The sequence below is a fragment of the Podarcis vaucheri genome (assembly GCF_965113315.1).
Source record: "Podarcis vaucheri genome assembly, chromosome: 7".
NCBI lineage: Eukaryota > Metazoa > Chordata > Lepidosauria > Squamata > Lacertidae > Podarcis > Podarcis vaucheri.
Window position 1 is genome coordinate 78,369,767 of NC_138765.1, and position 16,560 is coordinate 78,386,326.

Here is a 16,560-nt window from a genome sequence, read left to right on the forward strand (position 1 = left end):
AACCTCAAGTAACACAAATGGAGAGACTCGAGGCCTTGCATGAGCATAAGCCGCTGTTCTTGAAGTTTGAATCTGGAGTGGACCGGGGGGGGGGGGGTCTGGAGTTGTGAGGGCTCATAAGTTTGGAAGGACTTTGAAACATGCTTTTAAATACTTTCTGGATTACAGTGTTGACTGTGGGGAATGGGACTGTGGGGAATGGGCTGATCTGCTGAGGGGAGGTGGAGATATTTTTGGATTGGAGTCCTCCCAAGACCTACCCCCCAATGAGAAAGGAAAGAAATTAAGAAAAAGATCAACAAAAGACAAAGTAAAGTGCAGGTATAAACAAGAAGAAGATCTGCAGAAGGGTCATGGAAAAGACTTAAGAGCGTCGGACATAAGATCACCATGTTGATGGACTAGATGGAATGGATAAGAAGGACTGACAAAACCCGAGACCAGGAAGAAGAGACGTTGGATGAAGATTGGAAGAAAGTTTTTAAAAAATTATTTTGAGAATTAGTGTAAAATTAACGAGTATTAGGAAAAATGTTGGAATGAAACTATTGGGCTTTAGTAGAAATTATATAAGGAGTCATGTACAAATAAGTATTAAGTTTTAAGGTTTTTTTATGGTAAGATAAGGTTAAATAAATTAAGGTAAATTGAATGACAGAATATAGTGAAAGAAGGAAAGGATTTGCTGAGTTAATTAATAGGTTAGATCGTCAAGATAAATTATATAACAAAAATTGAGAAAGATGGAAAGAATTTGCTGAAACAATTAATTAAATTAGAATACAAAAAGGGAGGTGTGAGGAGGTCGATGAAACAAGTAAATGAAAGATAAAGTTATGGAACATTGGATGTGTGTTTTAATGTTATTGTTTTTTGTTTTGTTTTTTGCTGTATTGTATTGTTTTTTATGCTTTTCTTTTTATGTATTGTATGTTTTGTCAATTTTTTGTTGTTTTCTTTTCTTCTTTTTTCTGTAATTCTTAAACTTTAATAAATATCATTTTTTAAAAAAGAAAGAAAACTTTGCAAAAGCAGTTTCAGTTTTTTTAAAAAAGCATTGCAAAAGCAGCTGCAATTAATAAAAATATCATTCCATCCAATGATCTCAGGGTTGCCAAGAACAGGATTCTTCCACCACCAAATGGCAGGGTAAACAGGTAAGTTTTCCAATTCCTCCTGAAGATTAATTAGGATGGAAGACTGGCACACCTCACTGTTTACAAGCAATATTAAAAGTATCAACAAAAAACATGTAAAGGCATATAATTAAAAATATATTTAAAAATAATAAAACTTAAGACTAGAAAGAGGTTAAAGCACATTGCCATCTATGTTTCTGGTTAGGTTTGCCTAAAATAAAAATGTTTTCAGTAGATGTCAAAAAGAATACAATCAAGGCACCTGCCTACCTGGTGTCCATACTTAGGGGGCTTTAAACCTGTGTCCAGGCTGTGCCATTTAAGCCAGCAGCATCTGGGGGACTCCCTTGACAAAATACTTCTTTCTGCATAAACTTATTGTAGGCCTGGTTTGCACACAATGCTAAGCTACGGTCAATGTTAAGTTGGTTTATAAACCAACTACAAACCTTGGTTAACAAGTAGCCTTTCACCATAGTTAATATGTCCATTGTTAAGCTACTGGAATGCTGAACTATGGTTTAATTTTAATAATAATAATAATAATAATAATAATAATAATAATAATAATAATAATAATAATATTTTATTTATATCCCGCCCTCCCCAGCCAAAGCCGGGCTCAGAGCGGCTAACCACAATAAAAGTAACACCGTTTGCATAAAATCACAATCAATTGATTGAAATGCATTCTAAAACCAATTCATTCTAAAATCAATTCAAAATCAAATTAATGGCAACCATTGGGCTAGAGTTCTGTGAGGATTACCGAAGAAGGGGGTCAGACTGTGCCTTGGCCAAAAAAAACCTAGCTTAATAAACCATGGTTTGATGTTATGTTCAAACTAGCATCTGTGCAAAAAGATTTCTCAACATACTGTGTTGAAGAGTATCGCTTTAACAGGTCATGGGACCCTACCTGCACCTTGTCACAGATTTACCATCTTTGTGGACGTTCAGCCTGAATTAAACCAGCTCTGGTTTTGGCGCCGAGAATCCTTTGGCCTGGCACGTTAGTCTCATTTTGTATCGGCCAGGGTGACGCAAGCAAGCTTTGCAAGATCCACCTTCAACTTCTACACATCCGTACAGGTTCTGCTTCTTGGGTTGTGTGGTTGTGTCAGACCTCTTTTCTTTTGATAGATGCCACAGATAACAATTTGTTTAATGTTCCATAAGGTGTGTTGAGGATGCAGTTGCCCAAGCTCTTTGGAACATCCTTGCCAGGTAAGCTCATGGTGATGTTTGTTGATGTTTATTGCTGTTCTAACCCCTCCTATTGTGTAATTTTTTAAAATTTAAAAATGTGGCTCAAAGGGTGAAAATGGAATCTGCATGGAGCTGGAACACAGAAGCTACCTTAGACCAAATTGTGTATATAGGCCAATATTGTCTACTCTGACCGGCAGCAGTTCTCCAGAGTCTGAAGCAAGAAAATCTTTACTCTCAACTGTGACCTGCAGGGCCACATATCAAGTGCTTGAACAGAGTATAGAAGCAAAATAAGATGCCTTCGGTCAGGGCCATGCTGAGCATGACACATGTTCCCCAACCCTGGGAACCAGAAGCCCCATCCAGGAAGGAGGCTCCCTGTTGCAACTCTGCATGAGTGGCTGCTCTGACTTTTCTTAAGACAGATTGGAAACGGGTGGGAGAACCTTTGACCCTTCCATCAGCCTCGGTCATGGATAATGGGGCTTGTGGTCCCAGCAGTATTTGGAGGCAGGGGCACAAGTTCCCTATTCCCGCTGCTGTAATATCTGCTAACAAACAGCACTCTTGGCTTTTCAGATCGCCTCCAGAAATGTACCAAGCAGAAAAGGTGCTTAGGAGAGGCAAACTTGTTGGACAGCCTCCTCCCACCGTTCTACGTGCTCTTAATTACCCATTTGAACTAATACCCATTTTGCTAGTGGCCTAATCCTGCCAGTGCTTGAAAGAGATATTTTGTGTGGTAGGCAAAGCTTGTACGTACTCTGTGCTCCCAACAAATAAAAGCTCTCCGTAATCTATGCCAAAAAAAATAAAAGCTGAATTGTCATCCGCATGCAGCTTGCATTTGTAAAGTGATCCTGCTTGCTTGCTTGTTTTACGTACTTTTATAACTTTTTTTAGTTTAATTCTGCTAGGCGCAGGTATAGCTATCTGATTTATTCAATTGTTTTGGTTACAGTGGTACCTCGGGTTAAGAACTTAATTCGTTCTGGAGGTCCGTTCTTAACCTGAAAGTGTTCTTAACCTGAAGCACCACTTTAGCTAATGGGGCCTCCTGCTGCCGCCACACCGCCAGAGCACGATTTCTGTTCTCATCCTGAAGCAAAGTTCTTAACCTGAGGTACTATTTCTGGGTAAGCGGAGTCTGTAACCTGAAGCGTCTGTAACCCAAGGTACCACTGTATATCCTTTTATCCAGCGCTCAAGGTGGCCACGTGCAAACTTCTCTCCATTTGCATCCTCACAACAACCCTTTGAGGTAGTTTAGGCTGAGAGATGGTGACTGGCCGAAAGTCACCCAGGGGGCTTCACGGCTGAGTGGGGACTCAAATTTGGGTCTCCCAGGTCCAGCACTCTAACCACTGCTCTACACTGGTTCTTTGATGTTAAAGGTGAGCATTTACTCATATTGTGGAAATCATAAGGGCTAAAAAATTGGAGGGTGGTTTTTTAAAAATCTCCAAATTTAAAAGTGGAGGTTCACAAAGCTCCCTTATGCCCCTAGCATCACATTCCTTCAGGATACAGGGGCAGGGGGAGCAATTTCTCCCCCCACCCCACTACCTCCAACACACAAAACCATCTCTGGCCCTCAGCGGTAGGTGACAGAAAGGCATTATTCACATACAAAATATAGTAATGAAAATGGCAATGAAAACAAGCCTGCTGTTCTGAAGAGCCTGTCCAAGCCTCGGGCAGGGGAATTAATGTGAATCTTTAATATGTTGACCAAAGTTTGCACTCCCTCTAATCTGAACTTTGCCCCTTTCGTTGTCTTCTGTCTCCCCCACCCAGATATAGAGACATAGGATGCTGTCTTATGCTAAGTCAGACCACTGGTCCATCTAGCTTAGTGTTGTCTGCACTGACTGGCAGCAGCTCTCCAAGACAACAGGTAGGAAGTCTCTCCCAGCCCTACCTGGAGATGCTGGGGGTTGAACCTAGGGCCTTCTGCATGCCAAGCAAGTGCTCTCCCACTGAACTATGGCCCTTCCCCATAGCATTTTCTGATGCCACCTCAGCCTGACTGCTAGGCTGCAAGCACAACTGCAAATGAATGCACCTGCCTATTTTGAGTTACTTGGGTCAAATTGTATGCCGTGTGTTGGTCCTCTTTGTACAAATGGAGATGCATTTATTTATTTTTAAACGCCAAGTAATTATAACAGAAAAGGATGAAGCCGCATTTTTTTTTGTTCCATGTTTTTATTAATGGCAGTTCTGTTCACTGAAAGGGCTGTCACACAGAAGACGGAGCAAGCTTGTTTTCTCCCACTCCGGAGGGTAGGATTCGAACCAGTGCCTTCAAGTTACAAGAAAGGAGATTCTAATTAACATCAGGTATAACTTTCGGACAGTAAGAGCCGTTGACTGTGGAATGGTCTCCTATGAAATGTGGTGGGTTCTCCTTTAAAGCCCTATGCAGCCTAGGACCCACGTACCTATGGGACTGCCTCTCCTGGTATGCCCCACGGAGGACCTTAAGGTTCACAAATGACAACATTTTGGAGGTCCCAGGTCGCAAGGTGGTTAGATTGGTCGCAACTAGGACCAGGGCCTTTTCAGTACTGGCCCCGACTTGGTGGAACGCTCTGTCACAAGAGACTAGGGCCCCGTGGGACTTGACATCTTTCCGCAGGGCCTGCAAGACAGAGCTGTTCCGCCTGGCCTTTGGTTTGGACTCAGTCTGACCCTTATGTTTCCCTCCCCTTATGGTTTTGATGCCACTGCATTTTAAATTGCATTTTAACCTGTATTTTAAATTGGTCCCCCCCCATTATGTTTTTACTGTAATCTTTTACTGTTGTTAGCTGCCAGGGAGGGTGGGGTATAAATAGAATTATTACTATTATTATTAATCAAAGATTGTTGAGCAGAGATTGGATGGCCATCTGACATGTATGATCTAGTTGAGATCCCTGCATTGCAGGGGGCTGGACTAGGTGAAAGGGAAAGCACTCTCTGCACATGTTCTCTTGGTTATTGCTTTGCATGCCTCAGGCTGGAACCGCTGCTCAGGGCGCAGAGAGCCTGAAGCAAATAGCTGCAGCCCAACATTCATCCTACTCAGAACAGCAGCAGACCCATTGAAATGAATGGGCATGGCTAACTTAGCTCCACTCACTTCAAGGGCTCTACTCTGAGTAGAACTTGGATGGAAACAACCCTAGGCTCAGCTCCGGGTTCTAATCAAGTTCTGCCGTTTTGCCTTTGTTTCGCGTGCGCTGGGGCAAAAGTTTAAAAGCTTTCCCACAAAGTGAATTGCCAGCGGAGCAGCGAAATAAATTAGTATCCAAGCCATAGAAGTAATGGGTAAAAACTTATTTTGGACGGAGAGTCAGGATCCTTGGCACTTTGGGGCAAAGCAACGTCATAAAAAGAAGAAATCCATTAAAAAAAGCAAGAGTTTAATTGAAATGATCCTAATTGGAGAGCGATTCTTGCTTCTCCGCAGCCTCTCATCAGCAAATCACAATTCATGGGAGTACAGTATTGGAATTATTTCCTCCTCCTCGCTCCTCTTGACTCTTGGATTTTTGGCTCCGCGCAAGAAAATGGGTCTGTTCGCCAAAACTGGCACAGCGCCAAAGTGCACCCAAGTTCAGGGCAGCGGTGACCTCCCTCTTCGGGGTTCACACGCAGGTCACAAAAAATTGTAGCACATTTCAAAGATCCAACTCCCGTCTCCAATCAAAACAAAAAGAGAATGAACTCAAACATTTGGTCTTACAAAGGTGTTGGCGAAACTCCCGTTTGTTTCTTGCCCGCTAAACTTGGGCGCAATTTCGGTTTTCCGAGGGAGACGGAGAAGGAGAGAATTACGCACGGAGCTCCAGGCGCGCTTTTGGAGAGGTAAGGAAAGCGCACCGGCAACCTGGAGAAAGGGAGGAGCGGAGCGCATTCAGCGCTTGGTGGATTGGGGGTGGCAACCGGGGGTGGGGGAATGGGACTTTCGAAAGGGCTCGATCCACCGCCACAACCTCTGTCCTTCAGGCAGAAGCTCCATGGAGGAAGCTGCGAGCGCAGGAGCCGTCGAGGCGACCTCGGGGACGAAGAAGGAGCAGCTCGCAGACGGAGAGCGTAACGCTGCCGCGCCGTCTGCGCCTCTCCAAAAGCCCCCGTATTCCTACATCGCTCTGATCACCATGGCCATCCGAGACAGCCCCGGACAGCGCTTGCCCCTGCGCGACATTTACCGGTACATCTCCCAGCGGTTCCCTTACTACAATTTGAGCCAGAAGAGCTGGCAGAACAGCATCCGGCACAACCTCAGCCTCAACGAGTGTTTCCTGAAGGTGTCCCGGGAGGGAGCCGGGCGCAAGGGCAACGACTGGATGCTGGATCCGGCCTTCGAAGGCATGTTCGAGCGGGGGAATTACCTGCGCCGGAGGCGCACCCGGAGGCGCTCGCGGGATCCCGCCCCTGCGCCTCCGCCGACGGCGCCTTGTTTCACCTGCCCGGAGACACCTGCGCCCGCTTACTGCTCTTATCACCCATATCCTCAGAGTCCGCTTCCGCCTCCTGCCTATCTTTTGGCCGGATCAGGTGTGGCGCAGCCCTCCCAGCCTTACCGGGTGAGCGGCTGCCTCCCGGCTATGGGGCCCGTCGGCGGCTACGGACCCTACCCCAGATTCCTGCTTCCCGGCGGGGCGGCCCAGCAGCCGCCGAGCCCGGTTGCAGGGGGGCCCGTCGCTCCTTTCCAGTCGCCCCCCGACCTGTCCCTTTTGCGCGGTTGGAATTGGCAAGAGAGGATCTCCTGCGCCCGCACGAACTTCTAAAGAGAGGACGACTTGATTCGGAGCAGCACCTAATGGACAGCCTCGGTTGTGACTCAAGGTTCTAGTCCTGCTTAAGGAAACTACCCGCTACCTCTTAAGGTCTCAGCTCTTGGGGTGGACGGGGGACGGGCAGGATTAGGGGTGGAGAGCTAGGCGTTTGAGAAGCAACGGGGCACGATTATTTCAAATCTGAGAAGAGAGCTGCCGACATATTTACACCAGGTCTGCTCCAGTGGTTTTCAACCACACCTGGTGTAATGCGGGGCGGGGACGTAGTTACTGATTTCTGCAGCTGAATGTTTTGTTGAAAGCGCAGGAGCAGGTAACTGGTCAGCTGGCAACTGTGCTTGGACTCAGTTTGCCAAACCTGGAAAGGATATTTTGATGAGGAACTGGGCAATCTTCTTTTAGAAGAAAGCCTTGGTGAGAAATATCAGGTCCCTTCCCCTCCACAACCACCCCCGGGAAAAACCCAGCCATTTTTATTTTTATTTTATTGGCTGGGTTTTGAGGGAGGTTGGGAGGAGTTCCCAAGGCAGTTGCCAACTTTTCAACCAGTCCCTGCTGCTTGTGCCTCAAAGAATGGTCTGATCTGCAGGGATTAGAAGATGCCGGGTGCTTTTTACCTACTCTGTGAACAAACTCATTTGTCAGTACCTGGCAATCAGGCTGCTCTTCAAGGCACAGCACTGGGGACAGGCTGAAAAGTTGGCAACCCTTGTCTAGAGGAGGTTAAAAATCTCCCCTGTCGAATTGAAAGTAACAAAATTGATGTTTCCATTACAGTGATTGTTTTCTTAAAAAAAAAAAAAGCTGCCCAACAGATAGATGGTCTGTAAAGTGCCTGTTGCAGAGCTGCAACTTTGTAAGTTCACCTGTTGACTTACAGCTTTTTTAATTGCTCCTTAGATGCAAGCGAGCTACAAGTGTGGCAGGCAGGCAGAAATGGCCATTATATTAAGTATAGTTTGGAAGTAAGTTCCATTTAGCGTTTTGGGACTTGCTTCCTAAGTAAGTGGCTCACCTAGACATGGTCATTGTCATTGGTAATCAGCTGGAAGTTGTTACAGGTGAAATGTTGCATTTAAAATTGGTGTCAAGCACTGCTCGGTGCTCAGGGCCAAAGTACCACCCAGTTTGACTAAAGTGTGGAGATTTTTAGCTGTGAAACAGAAGAGGGGTCTTGTTTTTTTGTTTCTGGTTGGGAGTTGTGTAATGATTTCAAGTGTTCGAATTAGCTGTTTCCAAAGGCAGCGTAAATAGCCTGGCAGTGGAAATTGACAAGATATTGCACGTGTTTGAAATGTTTGGGAGGAGAAATATTGAAACTCCTCCCTTGGTCACTTTTCAAGTAGGATACTCCAGATTTAGTTCGTTACACACACCCACTCCAGGGAAGTTCTGTTAACTTGAATAAAATTACTTTAGAGTAAAAAAAAAAAATTGGATTAAAAAGTGTCTGTGGTTCCTATATCCTAACATTGGCTCTCTTTACTTCCACAAAGAATGGTAACCACATTCCCCCCTAAAATAACTGATTTCTAGCAAATGTTTAATCTACTCAGAGTAGAGCCATTGAAATTAATTTCAATATGTTTACTCTGAGTAGCACCTAAAATCTGCCAAGAGTATTCACTTATTTTAGGTGTGGCGGGGACCAGCATTTGGAAGTTTAGATTCTTAGTTTGAAAGGGATTATATATTATTTTATAAGGCATGTGTCATTTGTGGCTTTGAGGGATGATTGAAGTGTCTTCTCTCCCCCCCCCATTTTGTGTCGGGGTTCCTGGGTCATTGGTGAGTAGAAAGCATTTCACCTGGTTACATTTAGGACTTACTGATCCTTGCTGCAATGTTGGAAAGTGAAGGACAGAGCCTAAAGAACTGATTTCTCCAGTCTGGACATGTCTGAAAATTGCAAGGCAAGGGAGACTAATTTGCTTTTGGAAAAGGGGTTGCCAACATCTTGTGCTGGCTCCTGCTCCTCTACCTTTAACAAAAGGTTGAACCTGCAAACATTGTCTTGGTGGGATCATGATAATCTCCATCCTGTTATAAAAAGGCCCCCTTTGCTTATTTCTGCAGCTCAGATTGTTGAATTAATTCTGCCTGTAAAACTAAATTGTGCAAAAGTTTAAAAAGTTGTTTTATGTCACTTCCTGTGTTTAAAACAGTATTTGAAATGCAACAAGTGTTGTAAATAATATTTTCCTGGGAAGAATTAAGTGTTTGTTGGAGTAGGGATGTGAATGGACCTCCCTTTTGCATTTGAGTTTTCTGGTTTGGTTTCACTGGAACTATTGGTTTTTTAATGGTTACTGGACAATAAATGTTTTTTTATAGCAAGTGATGTCCTTTTAATGCAGGGCTGGGCTGCTATTTTTCTGTCTGAGGGCCACATTCCATCGGAGGAAATCACTTGAGGGCCACTTGCTAGTAGGGGGGTGGAGCCTGATTGCACTGAGTTAACCAACCGGGAACAAATATTAAGCTGCTTCAGTTTTCACCATTGCCACCTCAGATCAGAACTCCCGCACTGTGTTTTGATGGGCTTACTCTTAATTGAGACAGCTTTGAAACTGGTTCCCATTTCTGGTATCAAAGAGCCCATGTACTGAGCAACTGGGAATAGCAAGTAAAACCATCTTCCTGGATTCTCCATTCCATTCCTCAGTTCCCCCTTGCCCTGCCCCTCTGTTAGCATTGTCTGCCCATTTAGCATGGAATCATGGAATTGTAAGGGGACACCCAAGACTCATCTAGTCCAACCCGCTTCAGTGCAGGATTCACAGCTGAAGAATCACTGGCAGTTAAACATCCAGCCTGTGTTTCAAAACCTCTAGTGTTGTGTTCTCATTGTGGTGGGGTGGGTGGGAGTCACTCCTCAGATTTATTTTCCTAAATATATTTTGCATTTCTGAAAACTTAGCTGTTTTCCCCAAGCTGGCGGAAGCTTCTTTCTACATGTTGCCATTTGGTTCCATAAGAACGAGCACACAGTTAATTATTATTATTACTATTATTACGCAGGGGAATGCATACCCCGAAACATTTTGTGAATCTAAGTTTGGCCTCATTGGGGGGGCAGTATTTTAATATTAGTAAGAAAATGATAGTACCCCTAATCTTTTTTTAGGAAAAAAAGCACTGACCATTATTATTATTATTATTATTATTATTCAAGTAATTACCAGCCCTTCACCGTTGACTGATTTCTGCAAGACATTCAAAGTAGCGTACATGGTTCTCCTCATGTGTAATCCTCACAACAACCCTGTAAGGTAAGTTTGGCTGAGAGGCAGTGTCTTCCCCAAGGTCATTTAGTGAGTTTTCTGGATTTGAGTGGGGTCTGAGCCATGGTATTCCAGGTCCTAGTCCGAGACTACTCTACAACGAATTAAAATTCAATATTTAAAATATTTAAAGCAAATCACTGTCACACGGATTAGGGTGGGTTCTGAAGAAGATATCAGTTCACTGTTAGGAACGCCCACCCCCTTTGACCATACCTGTAAATGTTTCCCTTTTTTAAGGGGAAATTCTCTTATTCCGAATAGGATTCCTCGCAAGAAAAGGGAAAAGTTGACAGCTATGCCTTTGAGAACCCCTACATTAATATATCTTTTCTCATTTTGCCTTCTGTCGCCACCAGGTGGCGCCAACGAATCACCCAGGGTTGGATTCCTAAATCAAAGCCATTTATTCCTCCTCGTGGTCAGTCCCCCGTGAAACATTGGCCACTTGGAAATTATCACATCCGTGCCACGCCGCCCCCCCCCCCATAGCTCCTGGAAGCTATACCCTGCAAGGCAGCAGAAGTTTAGGATCAAGAGTTTTCCCTCCTGGCTGCCTTCCTAGGTTGACAAGCCCCATCTGCCCCTCAATTGCAGAAATCGCCTTCTTGACCATTGGACCCACTATTGGTCTCATCCACTCAATCCATTGCAGCCTGTCTTTGCATGCGCCTTTGGAGAGGGAAAAAATCCCAGTGTTTGTCTGATCAGAGATCAAGCTGTTTCACTACACTCAAGTTGTAGTTCTTGGGCAATGAATTTGTGTGTGTGTGGATCAGCTCACATGAACACTTTTGCAAAGGCCTTTAAATCACAATAGTTGCACCACATATTCTTTCATTGCATAGATGACCCTTTGGCTCCCTTCCAAATCTACAGTTCTATTATTCTCTCCATTCCAAGTGCAATTTGCTTCCAGTGCCAGAGAACTTGTGTGTTAAAGCACATTTCCCCTCCTCCAATGAGTCATAGGAACTATATAGTATGCCCTTCAAAGCATTTGTGTTCCCAGCATCCTTAGCAAACTACAGTTCCCAAGATCCTGGTGTGCATGTGCTTTAAATGTATGATGTGCATGTATTTATTTAACCAAGGTTAAATTAAATGTAAGGAAATTAAATATAAGAAGGGCTGTCACATGGGAAATGGTGCAAGGGTGTTTTCTGCTGCTCCAGAGGGTAGTATTTGAATAAGATTTTAGGAGATTCTGGATGGCCATCTGTCAGGAGTTCTTTAGCAGAGATTCCTGCATTGCAGTGGGTTGGACTAGATGACCCCTGGAGGTCCCTTCCAACTCTATACAGTGGTACCTCGGGTTACATACACTTCAGGTTACATATGCTACAGGTTACAGACTCTGCTAACCCAGAAATAGTACCTCAGGTTAAGAACTTTGCTTCAGGATGAGAACAGAAATTGTGCTCCAGCGGCGCAGCGGCAGCAGGAGGCCCCATTAGCTAAAGTGGTGCTTCAGGTTAAGAACAGTTTCAGGTTAAGAACGGACCTCCGGAACAAATTAAGTACTTAACCCAAGGTACCACTGTAATTCTATATTAAAGAAATACATTGATTGGCCAACCCAATTTTTACAAGTAGTGGGCAAGTTTTGGCGTTCTTCAAAAGTCTTCATCAGGCATTGTGTTAGAGGAAGAAAAATGGACTAGCATGGATAGCATCAAGGGCGGTGTATACAATTGCATTGACTCCTCATCCATTGCGCTCCCACCGGTTTGAAGCCGAGTGGTGCTGTGGGTTAAACCACAGAGCCTAGGACTTGCCGATCAGAAGGTCAGCAGTTCGAATCCCCGCGATGGGATGAGCTCCCGTTGCTCAGTCCCTGCTCCTGCCAACCTAGCAGTTCGAAAGCACGTAAAAGTGCAAGTAGATAAATAAGTACCTCTCTGGCGGGAAGGTAAACGGCATTTCCATGCTCTGCTCTGGTTCGCCAGAAGCGGCTCAGTCATGCTGGCCACATGACCCGGAAGCTGTACGCCAGCTCCCTCGGCCAATAAAGCGAGATGAGCACCGCAACCCCAGAGTCGGCGACAACTGGACCTAATGGTCAGGGGTCCCTTTGCCTTTCCTTTTACCTTTACATGTGATGCTGGTCACAATCTGTAGGTCTCCTGCAGCATCTTGAGAAATGTTGCTGTTTGTCACACAATAGGTTGTTCAGCACCAGGGTAATGCGCATCAGGTGAACAAATGTGATTTGGAACTCAGTGTGGAGTGAAATGACTTCACTGCTCATACAGTCACAAATTGGTCCATAGCTTAAGAAATGAAAGTTTCTTAGATTTGCAAATGAATCCCAAGAGGTTGGGGACTCCTGGTCTATGCCTTATTTTCACTCAATTTCCTGTGTGTTTTCAGCCTTTATGCCTAGCAATTGTTTTCTTTCTTTTTTTTAATTTGCGGACTAGCAACCTTTTTAAAAAAAGTTTCTTATATTTTTAAAAGCTGAGATTCTCACACCATTGTGATTGCCAGCTGATAAGTAGCATAACACCTCACTGCATTTCAAGCCGCTAATGCATACATAGGGAGCCAGTGTGGAGTAATGCTTTGAGTCGTAGACTATGACCTCGTGAGTCCTGGGTTCAAATCACCACTCAGCCATGAAACTCGCTGGGTGACTTTGTCCCAGTCACCGTATCTCAGCCTAACCTACCTCACAATGTTGTTGTCAGGATAAATTGGAGAGAAGTGTGTTTGCCACCTTGAATTCTTTGGGGGAAAGTTGGGATATACCGTATTTTTCGCCCTATAGGACACACTTCCCCCCTCCAAAAATGAAGGGGAAATCTGTGTGCATCCTATGGGGCGAATGCAGGCTTTCGCTGAAGCTTGGAGAGCGAGAGGGGTCGGTGCGCACCAACCCCTCTCGCTCTTCAGGCTTCAGGAAGCTATCAGCAAGCCTGGGGAGCCCGCGGGAGTTCCTGCAGGGCTCCCTAGGCTGCGGATAGCAGCCTGTCGCCCGGCGCGTGGGGCGCCCTGAAGCAGAGCGCCCCGCGCTTCGGGCAGACATTGGGCAGCCCCACATGCTCGGGGGAAAGCGGGGAGGTGCAGCGCCGCCACCCCGCTGTTCCCCGACCTGGTTTGGATTCCCCAACTTGGTTTTGGGGGGAAATAAAGGGGGGGAATTTCCTTTATTTTCCCCCCAAAAAAACTAGGTGCATCCTATGGGCTGGTGTGTCCTATGGGACGAAAAATACGGTAAGTGTGATAATAAAAAATGAAATAAAATAGCCCATGAAGCAAAAGTTTATTAGGTTAGTTGCTGGGTAGCTCATTTGGTAGAGAAGGAGTCTCTTAATCTCATGGTTGTGAGTTTGAGCCGCACGTTCGGCAAAGGATCCCTGCATTGATGGGGGTTGGACTATATGACCTGGGTGGTCCTTTGCCTACTCTACAATTCTATGATTCCAGTTAGGTCCCCTGCCCACAAAAAAAGGTTGGGGACTACTTTCTTTAAGTAGTGCATTTTCAGCCCTGAGGACTTGCAATTTATTTTTTAAATGTTTTTTTTTTAAATGCCTTGAGGACTAGTAAGCTTTTTTCTTTGTAAGAAATGGCTGAGATTCTCAGAGCGTTGCGATTGCTGGGTGATTGCATAGCATGATATGGGGAGTGGGGGGAGGTACATGCACACCATGTAGCCCTGACCTCAAAGGCCCTGTGGCACCCGCTTTGACTTGTTTATCATGCTGAAAACTCAGAACAAAACCCTGAAACCTCGTTTCCTCTCAAGCTGCTGGTTTCCCTCTCTTTTGGGGTTTCTTTGGCGGACTGTTTCCCAGCAGGGCTGGTTAATTTCTCTCTCCCCGGCCCCCAGAGGCTTGCGGTAATATGTGGGGAGGGGGAGATGCTATTTTTTCTCTCTCTTCCTCACTTGTCTGACTTCCTTTTAGTTTTATTTTATACTTCTAAAAAGGAGGGGGGGGCGGACTCATCAGCTCTGTCTCTCCAAATCGACAAGAAGGCAGAGCAAAGCAGAGATAAAGGCAGCTCTCTCCGCTATACCCAGGCTGATCAGTTGCAAAGGAAGTGGGTGGGCGAAGATGTCTTCCTCTCACCAGGCCTGCAGGAGTATTTGCGTCTGAACATTTCCCCTTGCGCATCAGGATTCAAGTGCCCCCCCCCCCGGCTCAACTGGTTATTTTGCATCCACTTAGCCAAGGTTCCTTATTTGCCTCTTCGCTTCTTAACTTCAATTTCCTCCTTGACAGAAAAGCGTGCCACTACCTTGTAGCAGGCAGAGGTTCACCTGGTAAAGCGTCTGCTCCATAGGGATAGCCACACACCTGCTGTCTTCAGGCCACACTCGTCACTGACTTTTCTTTGCCTGGCTGGAATAAGTCCAAGATTCTCTCTTGCTGGCCTGGATGGAGGGTGTGAAGGGGCAGATTCTTCTCTGGTCAGCTGTGCACCAGGTTGAGAAAATTGTCTGCGGGGGGGGTGGGCAGGGGTTCCAGCGACCTTTGGTGAGGAAGCTCAGGCAGGGCCTAATTCCACACCTTCCAACTTTTCTCCAGTGAAAATAGGGATGTCCTACTCCATAATAATAAATTTATTATTATTACAGTGGTACCTCGGGTTACATACGCTTCAGGTTACATACGCTTCAGGTTACAGACTCCGCTAACCCATAAATATTGCTTCAGGTTAAGAACTTTGCTTCAGGATGAGAACAGAAATTGTGTTCCAGCGGCGTGGCAGCAGCAGGAGGCCCCATTAGCTAAAGTGGTGCTTCAGGTTAAGAACAGTTTCAGGTTAAGTACAGACCTCCGGAACGAATTAAGTACTTAACCCGAGGTACCACTGTATTATTATTATTATTATTATTATTATTATTATTATTATTATTAATTATTTATACCCCACCCATCCAACTGGGTTCCCCCAGCCGCTCGGAGTGGCTTCCAACACATATGAAAACATAATAAAACTATACAGGGCTACATTCAGATGTCTTCTAAAGGTTATATTGTTATTTATTTGCTTGGTTTCGGCGTCACATAACTCCATATTGTCTAATATTTTTCCGATGAAAATAGGGACGTCCTAAGGAAAAGTGGGACATTCCAGCGTCAAACCAGAAACTGCGATGGCTTCTATAATTACGGGACTGTCCCTGGAAAATAGGGACACTTGGAGGGAGTGTAATTGTGACCCCCTAGGCCTCTGGTAAACCTTCCTGTGGTTCTCTCACCCCTCCTCTCTTCCTTGCATGCTTTTGAGTGGCTGGCAGGTGCCCTTTTGAACAATGGTAACACCTCTTGCTTTCCTAGGTGGATGTGCATAAAAACAAACAAACGCAACCCTCTGATAGTTGCAGGTCTGACCCCTACTGCACTGACCTAAAGATCACATCATTTGCACCAGCCACTTTTGAATGTGAGGGAATGTGGCTCTTGGATGGAAGAAAAAGGTTCCCCCCCCGCCCACTTTTAGGCTGTATGCACACTGTTAACTTTAGATGATATTTGGAGCACATTCTTTCCCTCAAAGAATTCTGGGAACTGTAGTTTATGGGTAACGTGAAATTGGAACTCTTTCTCAGACGGAACTTGCCGGAACCTCTCAGGTGGGCGCCATTGCCATTCTGAGAGAACAAGGAAGGTGTTCCTAGTGATCCCTGGCACCTCTTTTTCTATAAAAATAACACTGGGTCAAACTACATTGCCCAAAATTCTTAGAGAGAGAGAAGGGTGTGCTTTAAAAATTGCTTTAGAAGAATCCCAGCATGCAGGTGTGAATAGCTCAACAACTGGCAGGTCAATATATTCTGTTGCCTGAGGCCAACAAACCCTGACAAGTGCATAGAAAACCCCACAAGAACCTCTGCCCGACTATATAAGTACAATAATAATGAACTAAATATCTTGCTGCCCTCTCACAACATCCCAAATCAGCTGCCTGAGGTGGCTGCCTCGCCCTGGCTAATGAGAGGGCCGGCTCGGTTGACCGTAGTCTACTCTATACTCACTTTGGATTAGCCTCTTTCCTTGGTCATCCCTTACAACCATTGGAAATATAACTGAAAAAAATTAGTTTGGTTAAAATTCTGGATCATTGGAAATCTCACTTAATGGTGCATTCCTGATTGTGTATACTCAGAAGCAAGTGCTGCAG